This window comes from Diceros bicornis, chromosome X, assembly GCF_020826845.1.
Source record: "Diceros bicornis minor isolate mBicDic1 chromosome X, mDicBic1.mat.cur, whole genome shotgun sequence".
Classification (NCBI taxonomy): domain Eukaryota; kingdom Metazoa; phylum Chordata; class Mammalia; order Perissodactyla; family Rhinocerotidae; genus Diceros; species Diceros bicornis.
In genome coordinates this window covers 74,504,659-74,524,085 of record NC_080781.1, presented here as the reverse complement: position 1 = coordinate 74,524,085, position 19,427 = coordinate 74,504,659, and the positions used below count along the sequence as shown (strand labels likewise).

At 35.7% G+C, this 19,427-nt stretch overlaps 1 long non-coding RNA gene across 2 annotated transcripts in view; it reads left to right on the top strand.

Annotated features, from left to right (window-relative positions):
• Positions 1 to 18,962, top strand: part of LOC131401189 (uncharacterized) — a 76,746-nt gene extending 57,784 nt beyond the window's left edge. Inside the window, exons 3-4 of one of the 2 annotated variants that reach the window (XR_009217584.1) lie at positions 15,589 to 15,718; positions 17,332 to 18,962. This is a non-coding gene — a long non-coding RNA (uncharacterized LOC131401189). Of the gene's footprint in view, positions 1 to 15,588; positions 16,137 to 17,331 lie in introns of those variants that run through there. The other variant, XR_009217583.1, reaches the window with a different exon arrangement.
• Positions 18,963 to 19,427: the final 465 nt, after the last annotated feature.

Here is a 19,427-nt window from a genome sequence, read left to right as displayed (position 1 = left end):
AATAATATTTTCTGATTGTATACTACATTATAATCACACTCCACTAACTCATCACAAGTCCTTTTGATTGGATAGCAAATGCTTACACTGAAAATGTCTTCCTAATTCAATAGGTTTCTGACTAAAATATGTTCATTGCAGTAATCTCTGCATAATATTCCCCCCAGACAATTGACCTTTCTTCCCAAGTAGTCACCCAAATAATCAAGCTTTGCATTTTATTTACAAGCACACTTGCCCTCCCTGTTACTCCCTTCTTGCGTTAGATCAACTTACTCTTAACTCGAGGGACTAACTTCTCTAGCACTTATCCCAACCACCTCTCACTCCATTTCCTAGCTGCTACTTTCTTAAAAACCTCCCTCATCCAGGCCTCAGCCTTTGTTTTTGCAGTTTTTTTTTATTGTGGTAAAATGCATATAAAATTTTCTCTCCTCATCACTTTAAAATGTACAGTTCAGTTGTATTAAGTACATTCATATTGTGTAAACATCATTGCCACTCATCTCCAGGATATTTTTCATTTTGCAAAACTGAAACTCTGTACTCATGAAAAATAACTCTTATAGACCCCATTTACCCGGTCCATGGCAACCACAATTCTTTTTTAATTTTTGTTTTAATATCCCTTTTCCCTCCACCTTCCAGCCTCTTGTAACAAATATTCTATTCCCTGTTACTATGAGTTCGTTTTTTTTTTTTTTTTAGTGAGGAAGATTAGCCCTGAGCTAACATCTGTTGCCAGTCTTCCTCTTTTTAGTCCTGGGCTAACATCTGTGCCGATCTTCCTCTACTTTATATGTGGGATGCTTGCCAGAGCCTGACTTAATAAGTAGTGTAGGTCCGTGCCCAGAATACAAACCTGGGCCACTGAAGCGGATTGTGCGAACTTAACCACTACGCCACTGGGCCAGCCTCGAGTTCAGCTTTTTATAAACATTCAATATATAAATTAGATCATGCAATATTTGTCTCTCTGTGTCTGCCTTATTCCACTTAGCAGATTGTCCTCCAGTTTCATCTATGTTGTTGCAAATGGCAGAATTTACTTCTTTCTTAGGGCTGAATAATATTATACTATATATATATAATTTGCATAATATATACAAACATATTACATATTATTATAATATAATACTTATTATATATTATATAATATTCAGCATTAAAAAAGAAGGAAATCCTGCCATTATGAATACACACACCTATATATAAAACACATTCCATATATAATATTTCATATATAATAGATTTACATGTAATACATTTATATATATAATATTATATAGTACATTTTCTTTAACCACTCATCCATCAACACACATTTGGGTTGTTTCCATATCTTGGCTTTTGTGAATAATGCTATAATGAAGGGCCGGACCAGTGGTGTAGTGGTTAAGTTCATGCACTCTGCTTCGGCAGCCCGGGGTTCACCGGTTTGGATCCTGGGCATGGACCTACACACCACTCATTAGGCCATGCTGAGGCAGTGTGGGAGATCAAGATTTGGCCATCCTAAAATCTATCTCTTTACCTTGATTGTTTTCTCTGAGGGACATTTGACCTCCCCCACTAACTGTCTAAAGAATTCGACATGGTGGCTCCTTCCTGGAATAGATCTATCATGATGGCTGTAAAGATAATGTAGAGTAAATGTTACAATAGGAAAGGCACCAACAAGCCCATCTTATCGGAAGTTCTGTCTCTCTGGCCACATTCTCTGGATGGCCCTGCGAGGAGTTGCCAGACAATCATTTACATTTATAAGGGAAATCTCCATTTGTAAAGGTATCTCCCTCTCTGTTTGGAGAAGAGAGGGGGATGGCCTCATTTCTAGAGGCTTATCAGTGTGGAAGTTGAGGCCTTAAAGCTGCATAATAACCTTACTCTTGTTTACTGCGCTTTAGTGGTAGTCTCCTGTAACTGACTCCCCCCACCCCCAAAATCCTCCTTTGTCATTGGCTGAACATGGTATTTAAGACGAGAATTTCTGCTATTGTGTTGAGAAATGCAGTGTCCCTGCTTTCTCCCATGTATACATGTTATTAAACTTGGTATTATTTTCTCCTGCTAACCTGTCTTGTTGATTATTTGGCCAGCCATAAGAACCTTAAGGAAAAGGGCAGAGGGAGATTCTTTCTCTTCCTCCAACAGCAGCATCCCACATAGAAGAGCTAGAGAGACCTACAACTAGGATACCCAACTATGCACTGGGGCTTTGGGGAAAAAAATGCTACAATGAATATTGGCATGCAGATACCTCTTCAAGATAGTGATTTTAACTACATTTGATATATACCTAGAAGTAGGATTGCTGGATCACGTAGTAGTTCTATTTTTAATTTTTTAAGGAACTTCCACACTGTTTTCCATAATAGTTCTATCAATGTATATTTCCACCAACAGCATACAAGGGTTCCATTTCTTCCACATCCTCATCAACATTGGTTATCTTTTGACTTTTTGAAAATAAGCAACCTAACAGGTATGACGTGATATTTGTGGTTTTGAATTGCATTTCCCTGATAATTAGTGATGTTGAGCATCTTTTCATATACATATTTCCATTTGTATTTCTGGGTAATCTATCCAATGAAAGTGGGGTATTGAATTTCACTGCTATTATTATATTGCTGTCTATTTCTCCCCTCAAATTTGTTAATATTTGCTTGTATACTTAGGTGTTCTAATGTCGGGTGTACAAATATTTACAATTTTTATATCCTCTTGATGAATTATCCCATTTAGCATTCTATAATGACCTTTGTTTTCTCCTCTTACAGTTTTTGACTTAAAGTCTGTTTTGTCTAATATTGATGTAGCTGCCACAATCTCTTTTGTTTTTCATTTGCATGGAGTATCTTTTTCCAACCCTTCACTTTCAGTCTGTGTGTGTCCTTAAAGCTCAATTGAGTCTCTTATAAGCAGTATATAGCTGGGTGTTCTTGTTTTATCCATTCAGCCTCTCAATGTCCTTTGATTAGAGAAGTTAATTCATTTATTTGTTTATTTTTTGTTCCATTTTCTTTATTATTATTATTATTATTATTTTGTTGTTTATTGCAGTAACATTGGTTTATAACATTGTATAAATTTCAGGTGTACATCATTATACTTCTATTTCTGCATAGATTACATCATGTTCACCACCCAAATACTAATTACAACCCATCAACACACACTTGTGCTGAATTATGCCTTTCCCCCTCCTCCCTCCCCCCTTCCCCTCTGGTAACCACCAATCCAATCTCTGTCTCTATGTGTTTGTTTATTTTTGTTATTATCTACTACTTAATGGAGGAAATCATACGGTATTTGACCTTCTCCCTCTGACTTATTTCACTTTGCATAATACCCTCAATGTCCATCCATGTTGTCACAAATGACTGGATTTCATCGTTTCTTATGGCTGAGTAGTATTCCATTGTGTATATATACCACATCTTCTTTATCCACTCATCCCTTGATGGGCACTTAGGTTGCTTCCAAGTCTTGGCTATTGTGAAAAACGCTGCAATGAACACAGGGATGCATGTATCTTTATGCATTGGTGTTTTCAAGGTCTTTGGATAAATACCCAGCAGTGGAATAGCTGGATCATATGGTAGTTCTATCCTTGATTTTTTGAGGAATCTCCATACTGTTTTCTATAATGTGTTGACTGGTAAGTGCTTACTATTGTCACTCTGTTAGTTGTTTTGTGGGTGTCTTATAGATCATTTCTTCCTTTCTTCCTCTTTTGCTTTCTTCTTTTGTAATATGATGAGTTCTATAGTGGTATGCATTGATTTCTTTCTCTTTATTTTTTATCTACTATAAGTTATTTTTTGTAGCTACAATGCAGCTTACATAAAGCATCTCACAATTATAACAGTCTATTTTAAGCTAATAACAACTTAACTTTGATTGTATACAAAAGTTCTACACTTTTACTCCCCCACTCCCACATTTTATGTTTTTGATGTCACAATTTACATCTTTTTAAATTGTGTATTCATAAGCAAATTATTGTGTTATCTATGGTAATTTTTAATATTTTTGTCTTTTAATCCTTATACTAGAGCTATAAGTGATTTACACACCACCATTATAATATTACAGTATTCTGAATTTGACTACATATTTACCATTACCAGTGAATTTTATATTTTCATGTTACTAATTAGCATCATTTCTGTATTATCTGGAAGAACTCCCTTTAGCATTTCTTGTAAGGCAGGTATAGTGGTGATAAATTCCTTCAGCTTTGGTTTGTCTGAGAATATCTTTATTTGTCCTTCAATTCTGAAGGACAGTTTTTCAGAGTATAGTATTATTGGTTGGCAGGGTTTTTTTTCTTCAAGGACTTTGAATATATCATCCCACTCTCTCCTGGACTACAAGGTTTGTGCTAAGAAATCCACTGATAGTTTAACGGGGGTTACCTTGCACATATCAAGATTCCTTTACCTTACTGTTTTCAAAATTTTTCTTTGCCTTTAACTTTTGAAAATTTGATTATAATGTCTCTCAGTTGGGTATCTTTGGATTCATCTTTTTCGGTGTTTTTTGGACCTACTAAATCTGGATGTCTATTTTTTTCCTCAGGTTTGGAAAGTTTTCAGCCCTTGTTTCTCTGAATAAGCTTTCTCCCTCTCTCTCTCTCTCTCTCTTCTCCTTCTGACACCCCCACAATGTGAATATTGGTCTGTTTCATGTTATCCCATAAGACCTTTAAGCTATCTTCACTTTTTTCTTTTTGCTTCTCTGATTGAATGATTTCTACTAACTGGCCTTTGAGTTTACTAATCCTTTTCTCCACTTTATCTAGTCTACTGTTGAACCCATCTATTGATTTTTTTCAGTTCAGTTATTCTATTCTTCAGCCCTATGAATTCTCTTTGTCACTTTTGATATTTTCTCTTTGTTAAAATTCTCACATTGTTTCTGCATTGTTCTCCAGACCTTGGTGAACACATTTATGACTGTTACTTTGTATTCTCTGTAGGGCAAATTATTTATCTCTGTTTCATTAGGGTCAGTTTATGGAGAGATCTTATTCTTTTGATTGGAATATATTCCTTTGTTTCTTCATTTCCTTGACTCTCTGTATTAGTTTCTGTGCATTAGATGAGACAGCCACCTCTCCCAGCCTTGATAGACTGGCCTTGTATATAAGATGAACCTCACTAATCAGAACAGCCTGAGATTCTGGGTGATTCTCAAACCTTTGTACTTGCACAAACCACTGTCTCTGTTCTTAGAGGCTCACAGGAAATTAGGGTTTGTCAAGTCCCATCAGAGCCACTAAGATGGAGAAAATGCCCACATGCCCTTTCAGGCTTCCAAAGGACTACTAATTTCCTCACTGTAGGCTGTATTTAATCTAATTGGAAGCTTGATTTTCAGGCAGCAGTTGAGAAAGTTGGATCATTAGATATGCAATCTATCTCCTAATAGGTGCTTGGTGTTGTTGCCTACTTTTCCTTGGCTGATCCAAGGGGAATAGCCACCGGTGATGCTTTTGCACTAATATAAAAACACCTCTTTGTTCTCCGAGATCCCAATGGACTCATAAATGCTGAGCCTCATTAGCTCCCTGAGCTAGGTTAATTAGGATCCAGTCCCTCAGGTGGTAGCTGTGAAAGTTGGGGTAATAAATGTGTAGACAAACTCCTTTCAGGGAGAATTGGAGACTTGTCTTCTCATTGAGGCAAGCCAGGGAGCAAAGATGCATGAAATTCCCACAGCCTGTTCAAGCTCATTGAGGACTACTAATTATGTGCTTCATCAGCTCCCAGATGTAAACTATTTAGACGCCTCACATTCAAGAAGCTGGGAAACTATGTAATCAAACCCCTTCCAGGGAGATACTGGGAGCTTTGCATTTTTGCCTGCTGCCTATGCACTGATCCTGAGGGGATAGCCATAGGAAGTTCTTGCATGTCTGTTAAAAGTCATCTTTTTGTTTTCTGTGGTAAAGGGGGACTAATTAATGCCAAGCCCCTCAGGCTCTCTGTGGCAGGTGATTGAGAACCAGTTCCTCAGGTGGCAGCCTTAAAACGTGGGGCACTAGATGTGTGGACAATCTCCTTTTAGGGAGAAGCTGGAGACGTGAGTTTTTCATTGGAGCAAAATGAGGTGGGGAAAAAACATAGAATGTGTCCACAAGCTCTTTTAGGGGAAGTGTCCACAAGCTCTTCCCAGAGAAGCCTAGTCAGCTCCCAGATTCAGGCTGATTAGAAGCCTGGCTTTGAGCAACAGCTGAGAGAATATGCAAATTCATTCCAGGGAGAAATATGGAGTTTTGTGTTTTTGCTTGCTTCCTCTGCAATGAGATTAGTGGGATAACTGTGGGAAGTGCTCATGTGTCTGTTTAAAACTGCCTCTTTGTTTAATGTGGTCCCAGGGAACTCTCAAATTCCAAGCCCCATCTGCACTCAAAGCTAGGTAATTTGTGAGCTAGTCCCTCAAATGCAGCCAAAATTGTTGGAGTGTTAGGTGTGTGGACAAGCTCCTTTCAGAGAGAAGCTAGAGGCTTGGTTTTATCATTGAAGTGAGCCAGGGGAAGAAAGAGGAGGAGGTGTCTACAAATATTTTCAGGCTCCTGGAGAAGCCCAGTCAGCTCCCAGATGCAGGCTGATAAGAAGCCCGACCCTTGGGCATCAGCTGGGAAACTATGCAGTCAAGCCCCTTCCAGGGAGAAACTGAAAGCCTTGTTTTTTAGCTTGCTCTCTCTCTACTGAACCTGGAGGGATAGCTGTGGGAAGTAAACACACTTCCATGAAAAAACTGCCTCTTTATTTTCTGTGGTCAAGGGGCACTTGCAAATGCCAATCCCTGTTGGCTTTCAGAGCTAGGTGATTTGGAAGTCAATTCCTTGGGTGATAGCTGTAAAAGTTGGGGTGCTAGAAGTGGGTCTAATCCTTTGTTCCTCAGGAAGAAGCTGGAAAGTGGAGACTTCCTTTTGACTGTAACACACTGTGCTGGGGACTGGGTTTATGACATGTATGTGTCTCAGCTTTTCCTACCCATTCTGATGTGGCTATTTTCTCAGTTGCCTGATGTGTAGGATTCGCTCAACTAGCTTCTGGATTTCTCTCAGGGGGAGTTGATCTGTGTATACATGTTTGTTTGTTGCATCTGTGTGATGAGGGAAAGTCAAGAGCCTCATATTCCACCATCTTGCTGATGTCCCTTCAGTTTTTTTGAAAAATAAAATCACATCATGTTGTTTCTTTAGTCCAAGTACATCTCCTCTTGCCATCCATTATTCACAGGCCCTCCAATCTCTCAAATCCACTCTTCTTTCCATAATTTTCTTATTGCCCTTTGCAATAATTGTCTCTATTTGTAGCATAAAACTCAGACTCAGAATTCCAAATATGTCTTGGGAGTGGGGGTGGTGTCGTTTCATTGACAGTAGTGTAGATGTTCATAAGCACGTTATGATATCCAAGTCTCCTTTAGCAGATAGCACTAGTGCAAGCAGTTGCTAAGTTTATTCTGATGACAAAATTTTAAAGGCCAATCTTCATGAGCCTAATGCTTCATTTTCACTGTAGTTACATCAGTATACTTGTATTAGTCTGGTAGAGCTGCTATTAAAATACCACAGATTGGATGTATTAAACAACAGAAGTATATTTCTCATAGTTCTGGAGGCTAGAAGTCCAAGATCAAGGTGTCAGCAGATTTGGTTTCCTCTGAGACTTTTCTTCTTGGCTTTCACATGGCTGTCTTCTCACTATGTCTTCACATGTCCTTTTTTCTGTCTGTATGCATCCCTGTTGTCTCTCTTTTTATAATGACACAAGTCCTATTGGATTAGGCCCCACTGTTATGATCTCATTTAACTTTAATTACCTCCTTAAATGTTCTATGTCCAAATGCAATCACATTGGGGGGTAGGGCTTCAACACACGAATTGAAGGAGGTACACAGTTCAGTCCATAATGATACCATAACAGAGTACTATAAATTATACAATATGCCATGGTCAGCTACAAGGTGTGCCTTAAATAAATATTACAATTAACAAATTACTGTAAATTTTAAATTGTTAAAAACAAAAAGAAATCTAGAAGATTCAAGTTAATTTCTATAATAACATCACTCTCGCACTTACATTTGAGATCAAGTATGTTGGAGAGCAAGGAGTTGGGTAAATGCTAGGACTTGACCTTTATGTGTATCATGGAAGTAAATTTAAAAAAATAAATATTTCTATAATAGCGAGATTTTTAAACATGTGGTCTGTTTTAGGTCATGTGCCCTTTGATAACTTTCTGTATCAAAAGGCTTCCCTTTTCTAGCATTCTTTTACTTCTCTAGTCTCATTCCCTATGAGACTATCCTTGAAATGACATTTTCTCCTCTGCCCACCCCACCTAGCCTCAGTTATTTAACCTTGCTTACTAGCTATGTTACCAAGGTTAAATTACTTGAACTTTTTATGCCTCAATTTTTTTACCTGCAAAATGGTGATGTTATGAACATAACAGTAAATTTAAGGCACTTAAATTAGTTTCTGGTATATGTCACATACCTTTTAGAAAAGATAGTTCTTACCATCACCATCATCATCATAATTGTCATCATCACCATTTTTATTACTTGCTTTTCTTATACTACATAAAAATAACATATTTTAACAGAATTTGACTTATTATCACTAATATAACTTCCCAAAGCTTTGTTGGGGGTCCATTAATGTTCTGCAATTTCTAAATTTCCTTTCTCCTTTTATGAATTTTAAAGTCTTATCTGCCTCTACCTTGAAAAAGCTTCTGCACATGAGAAAAATATTATGAAAGATATAAAATAATCTACCTGAATTTAATATTCAGGTAGACAAGTAAAAACAAATCAAACATCAAACATGATTTTGGGAACAAATCAATAGCAAACAAGATGAGACCACTTATTACCCCAAAAGCCCATGTTTGACAACTTCTGCAAAGTTATTTGTTTTTGTTTTATTTACTAGGTTCAAACTACAGATCACAATGTAGACCACTATACATTTCCAGATAGGAGATAACTATATATATACAAATATACACACTGTTATGGGTTGAATAGTTACCCCTAATATTTTAGAATCTGACCTTATGTGGAGATAGGGTACATATGGTGATAATCAAATTAAAATGTGGCCATCAGTGTGGGTGCTTATTCAGTATGATTGATGTCCTAATAAAAAAGGAAAATTTGTTGTTTTTGGATTTTTCATGTTTTATTTTGTTTTCTTTTCCAGCTTTATTGAGATATAATTGGTAAATAAAACTGTACATATTTAACATGCACAACATAGAGGTTTTGATATATTTATACATAATAAAATGATTTCTAAAGTCAAGCTAGTTAACATATCTGTCATATCACAGTTACCTTTTTTTGATGAGGTCAATTAAGATTTACTTTCTTATTAAAATTCAAGTATAATACAATATTATTAATTATATTCAACATAGTGTACATTAGATCTCCAGAATTTATTCCTCCTACATAAATGAAAGTTTGTACACTTTGATCATTATTTCCCCATTTCCCTCAAACCCCACCTCGTGATTCAAAATTTAAGTGAGATAATGCTGTATTTGTCTTTCTATGTCTACCTTATTTCACTTAGCATAATGTCATCCAGTTTTATCCATGTTGTTGTAAATGACAGGATTTCCTTCTTTTTTAAGGCTGAATGATATTCCATTGCTTATATATACATATAGATACATGTATCTATATGTGTATATATATATATATATATATACCACATTTTCTTTATCCATTCATCTGTCAGCAGACACATAACGTGTTTCCATAGCTTGTCTGTTGTGAATAATGATTCAATGAACATGAGAGTGCAGGTATCTCTTTAAGATAATGATTTCATTTCCTTTAGATTGCAAATGGGATTGCTGTATCATATGTTAGTACTATTTTTAATTTTTAAAAACACCTCCACACTGTTTTCCATAATGGCTGTTCCAGTTTACATTCCCCCCAAGTATTAGCAAGGATCCCCTTTTCTCCACATCCTCATCAACACTTGTTCTCTCTTATCTTTTTGATAATGGCCATTCTTTTAGGTGTAAGGTGATATCTCACTGTGGTTCTGATTTGCATTTCCCTGGTGATTAGTGATGTTTAGCACCTTTCATTTACCTGTTGGCTATTGATATATCCTGTAAAAATGTTTATTCTTGTCCTTTGCCCATCTTTTAATTGAGTCATTTGTTTTCTTGCTATTGAGTTGTTTGAGTTGCTTATATATTTTGAATATTAACCTCTTAACAGACATATGGTTTGAAAAAATTTTCTCCCTCTCTGTAGGTTGGTTCTTTACTCTGTTGAGTGTTTCCTTTGTTGTGCAGAAGCTTTTTAGTTTGTTGCAATCCCACTGGTCTATTTTTGCTTTTGTTACCTGTGTTTTGGGGGTCATTTCCAAGAAATCTTTGCCCAAATCAATGTCAAGAAGATTTTTCCCTATGCTTTCTTCTGGTCATTTTACAGGGTCAGGCCATAACTATAAGTCTTTAATCCATTTTGAGTTGATTTTTGTGTATGATTTGAGATAAGGGTCTGAATTCATTCATTTGCCTGTGAATTTCCAGAGTTTCCAACATCATTTGTTGAAAAGACTATGCTTTCTCCATTGTGTATTCTTGGTGATTTTGTCAAAATAAGTTTATAAAAAATGCATGGATTTATTTCTGAGCTCTCTATTCTGTTCCATTGGTCTATATATATATTTTTTATACAAATACCATACTGTTTTGATTATTATGGCTTTGTAATATAATTTGAAATCTGGATGTATTATGCCTCCAGCTTTGCTCTTTCTCTCAGTATTTCTTTGGCTATTCAGGGTCCTTTCTGGTTCCATGTGAAATTTAAGATTGCTTCTTCTGTGTCTGTGGAAACTGTCTTTGGAATTTTGATAGATATTACATTGAATCTTTAGATGGCTTTGGGTAATATGGACATTTTAACAATGTTAATTCTTCCAATAAATAAACTAGGGATATATTTTCATTTATTTGTGTCTTCTTCAATTTCTTTCATTAATGTTGCGTAGTTTTCAGTGAATAGATATTTTACCTCCTTGGTTAAATTTCTTCCTAAGTATTTTATTGTTTTTGGTGCTATTGTAAATTGGATTATTGTCTTTATTTCTTTTTCAGGTTGTTAATTGATAGTCTATAGAAACACAATTGATTTTTTTTTTGTGTGTGTGTGTGTGAGGAAGATCAGCCTTGAGTTAACATCCATGTTAATCCTCCTCTTTTTGCTGAGGATGACCGGCTCTGAGATAACATCTATTGCCAACCCTCCTCCTATTTTCCCCCCAGAGCCCCAGTAGATAGTTGTATGTCATAGTTGGACATCCTTCTAGTTGCTGTATGTGGGACGTGGCCTCAGCATGGCCGGAGAAGCGGTGCGTCGGTGTTCGCCCAGGATCCGAACCCGGGCCGCCAATAGTGGAGCGTGCGCACTTAACCGCTAAGCCATAGGGCCAGCCCCTAAACACAATTGATTTTTGTTTATTGATTTTGTATCCTGAAGCTCTACTGGATTTGTTCATTAGTTCTAACAGTTTTTGGTGGAATCTTTAGTTTTCTCTCTATATAAGATCATATTATTTGCAAATAGAGACAATTTTACTTCTTTCTGATTTGGATGTTTTTTTATTTCTTTTTCTTGCCTAATTGCTCTAGCTAGTATTTTCAGTATTATGATGAATAGAAGTGGCAAGACTGGATATTCTGACCTTCTTCCTTATCTTAGAGGTAAAATGTTTTTCTTTTCATCTTTCAATATGATGTTGCCTATAGGCTTGTCTTATATGACCTCTATTATGTTGAGATTCGTTCCTTCTATACCTAATTTTTTGAGAGTCTTTTCCATGCAAGGATTTTTTAATTGTTTTTTCTACATTTGTTGAGATGATTATATGGTTTTTATCCTTTATTCTTTTAATGTATATGTCACATTTATTGATTTGTGTATATTGAACCATCCTTGTGTCCCAGGGATTAATTTGACTTGTTCATGGTGGGTGTATGATCTTTTTAATGTGCTATTGAATTTAATTTGCTACAATTGTGTTGAGAATTTTTACGTATATTTTTTTTTCAGAGATATTAGTCTGTAATTTTATTTATTGTAGTGTCTTTATCTGGCTTTAGGATCAGAATGATGGTGGCATCATAAAAATATTCAAAAGTGTTTTATCCTCTTCAGGTTTTGGGGGGATTTTGAGAAAGTTTGGCATTAATTCTTCTGTAAATATTTTTCAAATAACCAGTGAAGCCATCTGATCCTGGGCTTTTATTTGTTGGAAGGATTTTGATTACTGATACTATTGACTTACTAGTATTGTTCTGATCAGATTTTCTATTTCTTCATGATTCTGTTCTTTTTTCTTTCTTTCTTTCATTCTTTTTTTTTTTTAGAATTTAAAATGGGCCAAACTCCTTATGGCTCTGTGCCAGGAAGAAACACAGAGATTTGTGGGAGTAACATTTCCCAAGAGTCTCTCATGAACTGACTTCCCTGCTCAGTCTGGGATGGCAAGGCTATGGAGATCCCATGAGATACAGCTCCAGGAGAATAAGTACCACTGTTTTGGAGTGGAGTGGACCTTGCCAGTGCTGTGTGTTCCCCAGAAGTCCCATACTGTTGCCTGACCTATACCTACAGGACTGGGAAGTGGGGACGATCCCAGGGAACCTGGATGCTAAGTTATGCAGCATGTGCATGCACAGTTTGCTGCCCTGCCACTATTTTCAGACATCTAGGGCTATGTGAATAGGGGCTGCCCAGCTCAGCAGGCCATCTTGCTGCAGGCAGTGGTTATCAGCTCTGCACTCTTAATGCTGAGCAGGGATGTTTGTTTCAGCCCCATGATTCCACTGTGATAGGTTGTATGTTTCTAGGAATTTGTCCATTTTTTCTAGATTATCCAATTTGTTGGCATATAATTGTGTATAGTACTTTCTTATGATCCTTTGTAGATTTCTGTAGTATCTATTATAATGTTTCTTCTTTCATTTCTGATTTTATTTATGAGTCAGCTCTGTTTTTTCTTAGTTAAAAGAAAACTATCTTAGTGTAGCTAAAGATTTGTCAAATTTATCCCTTCAAAAAAACAAGCTCTTAGTTTTGTTGATCATTTCTATGATTTTTCTAGTTGCTATTTTATTTATTTCTGCTCTAATCTTTATTATTTCTGTCTTTCTGCTACCTTTGGTCTTAGTTTATTCTTCTCTTTCTAGTTCCTTTAGGTTTGGGAAAGGTTGTTTTATTGAGATCTTTCTTTTTCCTTATTGTATGGATTTATAACTATAAACCCTAAATTTTGATATATTGTTTCCACCTTTGCTTGTCTCAAGATATTTTGGGTTACCTTTTGATTTCTTTATTGACCTATAAGTTTTTCAGGATTATATTTTTTAATTTCCACATACTTGTGAATTTTCCAGCTTTCCTCCTACTATTGATTTCTAGTTTCATACCATTGTGGTCAGAAACGATATTTGATATGATTTCAATCTTTGTAAATTTGTTAAGACTTGTTGTGTGGCTTAACATGTGATATATCCTGGAGCATATTCAATGTATGCTTGAGAAGAATGTGTATACTGTTGCTATTGGGATGAATGTTCTGTGTATATCTGTTAGCTCCATTTAGTCTATAACATTGTATAAGTCTGCTGTTTCCTTATTGATTTTTTGTTTGGATCACATATCTATTATTGAAAGTGAGTAACTGAAGTCCCCTACTATTATTGTATTAGTATCTATTTTTCCTTTCAAATCTATTAATATTTGCTTTGTATATTAGTGGCTCTGATACAGCTGCATCTATATTTTTAATTGTTATATCCTATTGATGATTTGACCCCTTTATCATTATATAATGACCTTGTTTGTCTCTTGTGAAATTCTTTGACTTAAAGTCTATTTTGTCTGGTATAGCTATAGCCACTTTTTCTCTTTTTACTCACCATTTGCATGAAATATCTTTTTTCAACCCTTGATTTTCAGCCTATATGTATCCTTAAAGCTAAAGTGAGTGTCTTGTAGACAGCACATAGTTGGATCTTGATTTTTTAAATCTATTCAGCCACACTATAACTTTTAATTGTGGAAGTAACTCCATTTACATTTAAAGTAATTATTGATAGGTGAGAGCTTATTATTGACATGTTATTAATTGTTTTCCTACTGTTTTGTAGTTCCCTTGTTTCTTTCTTCCTCTTTTACTATCTTCCTTTATGGATTTGATGATATTTGTAGTGGTATGCTTTAATTTCTTTCTTTTTATATTTTGTGTAGCTACTATAGAATGTTTATTTGTGTTTACCATAAGGCTTACATAAAACATTTTATTGTTATATCAGTCTATTTTAAGCTGATATAAACTTCACTTCAAATGCATACAAAGACTACAGTTTTACTGCTCCTGCCACTTTATTTTATTGATATCACAATTTGTTTCTTTTTATATTATGTATCATTAACAAATTATTGTAGTTACAGTTATTTTAACACTTTTGTCTTTTAACTTTGCACTAGAGTTGAAAGCTATTTATGCACTACCTTTACAGTATTAGAGTATTCTCCATTTTACTGTGTACTGACCTTTACCAATGGGTTTTATACTTTCAGATATTTTTATGCTGATAGTTAGTGTTATTTCAAATCAGCCTGAAGAAATCCCTTTAGCATTTTTTTTTTTCGGGTAGGTCCAGTGGTGATGAACTCCCTTAGCTTTTGGTTGTCTGGGAAAGTCTTTATCTCTCTTTCGTTTCCAAAGTAGAGCTTTGCTGTGTATAGTTTTCTCGATTTTCAGTTTTCCTCTTTCAACATTTTGAATACATCATCCCACTCTCTCCTGGCCTGCTATGTTACTGTTGGGAAATCCACTAACAAACTTATGTGAACTCCCTTGTACTCATCAAACTGCTTTTATCTTCTACTTCAAAATTCTTTTTTAGTCTTTAACTTTTGACCGTTTCATTATAATGTGTCTTGGTAAAGATTTCTCTATGTTCTTTTTAATTGGAATCCTTTGAACTTCATATCTCTGGATGTCCATTTCCCTTCCCAGATTTGGGAAGTTTTCAGCCATTGTTTTATTAAATGGGCTTTCTGCCTCTTTCTCTCTGTCTTCTACTTCTAGGACTCCCATAATACATGTATTGGTTTCTTTGGTGAAATCCCAAAAGTCTCTTAGGCTTTCTTCACTTTTTTATTATTTTCTTATTTGCTCTTCTTACTGGATAATTTCAAAGGACTTATTTTAAAGTCCACTAATTCTTTCTGCTGTTTAATCCAGTTCAATTTTGAATGTCTGTAGTAATTTTCTCAGTTCTTTATATTCTTCGGCTCCAATGTTTCTGTTTTTTTGTGATTTCTATCTTTTTGTTAATATTCTCATTTTTTTCATGTATGATTTTTCTTATTTGGTTTAGTTTTCTGCTTGTGTTCCTTTATAACTCACTAAGTTTTAAGATGGTTATTTTTAATTAATTCTCAGACACTTCACAGATTTCCATTTCTTTCATGTTGGTTGCTGGATATTTGCTTTCTTCCTTTTAGGTTTGCTTTGCTGTCTGTGCATTTGTAAAAGCAGCTATCTCTCCCAGTATTTTTGGACTACTTTTGCTGAGAAAGACGTTCACTGGTCAGAAGTGCTCAATATGAAGGAAGATAGTGACTGATACCTCAGGTAAAACACTGTAAGCCTTGGGAAAAGGTCCTCTTCTTTTCCTTCACTCCCTAGAGGAAAAGCCTCTTTCACTTTCCTGGAGAAAAAGCCTAAGTTACGTGCTTTTTCTCAAACATGCAGAGCAGTGCTAAACATAAGAGGATGCACACCCCTTTTCTTTGTTGCTAACTGTCCCAGAGAATCAAGCTCTGCTGATTATTCAGCACTCAGTATGTTGTAAGATAGAAACCAGCTTCCCAGAGGACACTCTGACTTGCTGGAGATAAAGCCTCATTCACTTCCCTTCCTCTCTCATGGAGGAAAAACTTCAGTTTATACTCCACAAAACTTCAATTTTGTGGAGTAGTGCTGGCGGTAAGGGCATGCCCTATCCTTTCCTTTGTTCCTAGCTGTACCAGGGGGAACAAGCACTTCAGTAATAAAGTACTAAGTATTAGGTGGGTTAGAAACACCCTACAGAGGGTGCTCTGAGAGACTAGGAAGCCAGGTGGCCAGGCACAGACTCCAATATCACTCCCAGCCCACACCAACCCTCCCCTCATGAAAGAAATCATAGGCTAAGGTGATCTTCTCAGCTCAGGGTTAAGCTGGTTTGGGGGAGGGCCAGATGCAGATAAAGTGAAATTGCTCTTCTTACCCACATAAAGGCTATTGCTCTAAGTTTGTGCTCCTCTGGGGTGCTTCTAATTCTCAGCTGGATTCTGAATTTCTCTTCAAGGTATTTTGGTACAAATATCATTGCTATATCAGTGTTTATGTAGATAAATGAGAGCTAGGGCTTCCTGCTCTGCCATCTTGATGACTCCTGCTTGGGTTTTATCAAAAAAGGGAAATTTGGACACAGAGAAAGACAAGTATAAGGAGAAGACAATGTGAAAACATAGGAAGAATGCTATATACAAGCCAAGGAGAGAGGCCTTGCGCAGATCCTTCCCTCACAGCTCTCAGAAGGAATCAATACTGCTGACACCTTGATTTCAGACTTCAAGCCTCCAGAATTATGAGACAATACATCAATTTTGTGTAAGCCACACATTGTGTTGTACTTTGTTACAGCAGCTCTAGCAAACTAATGCACAACACAAATGTTCGATATTTGATTTGTACAAATTTCACTCAAAACATCAATACTTTTCTTGGCTACTTTATTCTGACTCCATACCTTTTCCCAGAATAAATCACTAACATCTAAGAGTACTTTTGGAAAAGAATAAACCAAAACACTTTACCATTTTTTGGAAGTACAGACAGTATTAGTAGTTGCAAAAGATATTTATTAGAAATATATTTGACTTAAAGCCGACTCTTTAATGTAAAGGTGAAATTGTCATCTAAAGCTGACTACATTATATACTTTTAAAGGATTGCATATGATTTTTCCAACAATATTTTGCTTGAGCTCTAAAACAATTCACTGATGACAAGCAATGAAATGAATTAGGGCAATATTATTGGTTGAACTGTGTCCCTTGAATAAGATATGTTGAAATCCTAACCCCCATTCTTTCAGAATGTGACCTTATTTAAAGATATGACATTTATCGATGTAAAAAATTCAAAATGTGGTATTAATGTGGACATTAATATGATGTGACTGTTGTTGTGATGGAAAGGGGAGATTTGGACACAGAGACGGGGACACACAGAGAGAAAATGACGTGAAGACCCACAGGGAGAACATGGCCATGTGACTGGAGTGATGCATCTAGAAGCCAGAGAACATCAGGCATTGCAGAAAACCACCAAAAGCTAGAAGAAACAAGAAAGAATTATCCCCTAGAGCCATTATGGAGAGAATGGTTCTGCTAACACCTTGATTTTGGATTCCTAGCCTCCAGAACTGTCAGATAACACATTTCTGTTGTTTAAAGCCACCTACATGTTGGTACTTTGTTGTGACAGCCCTACGAGACTAGCACAGGTGACTTTTTAAAGAGATTTTTCAATGCTATGTATGGTTCTATAAGTGTATTTTAAGATGAGTGAAAAAAATGATAATATTTTTGCCACTCTAATGGCAATTCTATTCAACATAATTCAGTAAACTATATCCCCAATAGCACCATTGCTACTCCTCATTCTTAGAATTCCAACCACACATAAGGATCTGAAGCATACACTCTAACACATGATTATATACTATCCAATAGTGTTTGCTTGTATTTTTTGTAGATAATATATGGTGAAATCCCAGGTAGGAAAAGATCAATGATTGCAGCTCTTCCTAACACATTCTTCTCTATATTTTCACTTCTCTATGTGCCTCTTTTTGTCTATAGAATTTTTTTCTAGGCTTCTAAGAATTATTCTGTCTTTTGATATCCCTGGTCTTAGAAACTTTCAGTTTACCTAGTTATATCCTAACCAAAGTGAGGAAACCTCTTATTTCTCCTTTATTTGGTAATGATAAGTTTGACTTTGTCAATAGAGAAAATTTAAAAGTATTATAGAGAGAAAAACCAGAGTTCTTATCAATCTCTTTATCTCGAGTATGTAAATTAGAGATGAGTATTATAGCTAACATTTATTGAGCCAGCTACTGTTCTAAGAGTTTAGTATACATTGTCTCTTTTAATCCTCACAAGAATTCAATGATGAAGAAATTAAGAAATGAATTTTAAGCAATTTGCTCAAGGTCACAGGGCTAGGATTCAGTCCATGCAGAAATAAAGAAAATAGTGTAAACTGAATAGGTATCATATCAAAGAGAACATGATCTCCAGTTAATGTGGTGGCTTTTGTTATGTAAGCAAGGCCCAGAAAAGTATAAAATACTACTTAGCATAATAATGCAACTGTTTGTTATTTCACAAGATGCAAGAACATGTGAAAAAGAGGAATATCTTTTCCTTATAATATTGTACTGTGTTGTTACCAGGAAAACTGATAAGTTTTTTTTGTTTTTGTTTTTTTGTTTAGTAAAATCAAGGGTAGTTCTAGCCATTAATGAAAATTGGATTGAAAAATGCACCTTGTTTTTACCCACTGGACAAGAACTCACTCCTTTTTTTTCTGGATCAGTAAGTAAGCAAATCTTTAATCAGTGTCTGACTGAAACCTAAGGCACTTGAATTGAAAACCAAAAGAAAAGACAAGGGTACAAATCATCCTCATCCTGCAGAGAAGGATGGAAAAAACTTGAAGGATAGGACTGTGTAGAATAAGGGGTATTAAAAATGGCAAAGATGCAGGTAAGGTGAGAAGAAAAGAGAGAGGAAGAGACAGACAGAGAGATAGAGACAAACAGAGAAAGAAAGAGCAGGGAAAGGAGAAACTAGACAAGAGAAAATAATCACATGGAAAATTTTATTGTATTAGTTTTCTTCCAAGTGTTTACTATGCTTTTGAGATTTACCTGACTCTGTGATAGAAGTGTATTATCTTTATTCTAGCACAGTATGTCTTTGGTCTGTGAAAGAATGTGAGAAAAGAGATACTCAAGGAAAGAATAGCTACAATAGATACAGGCCTAGAGAAATAGTCACCCCAAGTGTAGACCCAAGTGATATAAAAAGAATTTGAATACCTAAGGAAGTGACTTGGAATGTTAGAAGGTCATAAAGTGAAATATTACTGGTCAGAAAGTGGAATGTTTGTAATTAAGATTACGGCAGGTGTGCAGCTATGACAAGCTCTAGGTCAGCATTGTCCAATGGAAATATATTGAGACACAAGTGCAAGCCACATATGCAATTTTAAATTTTCTAAT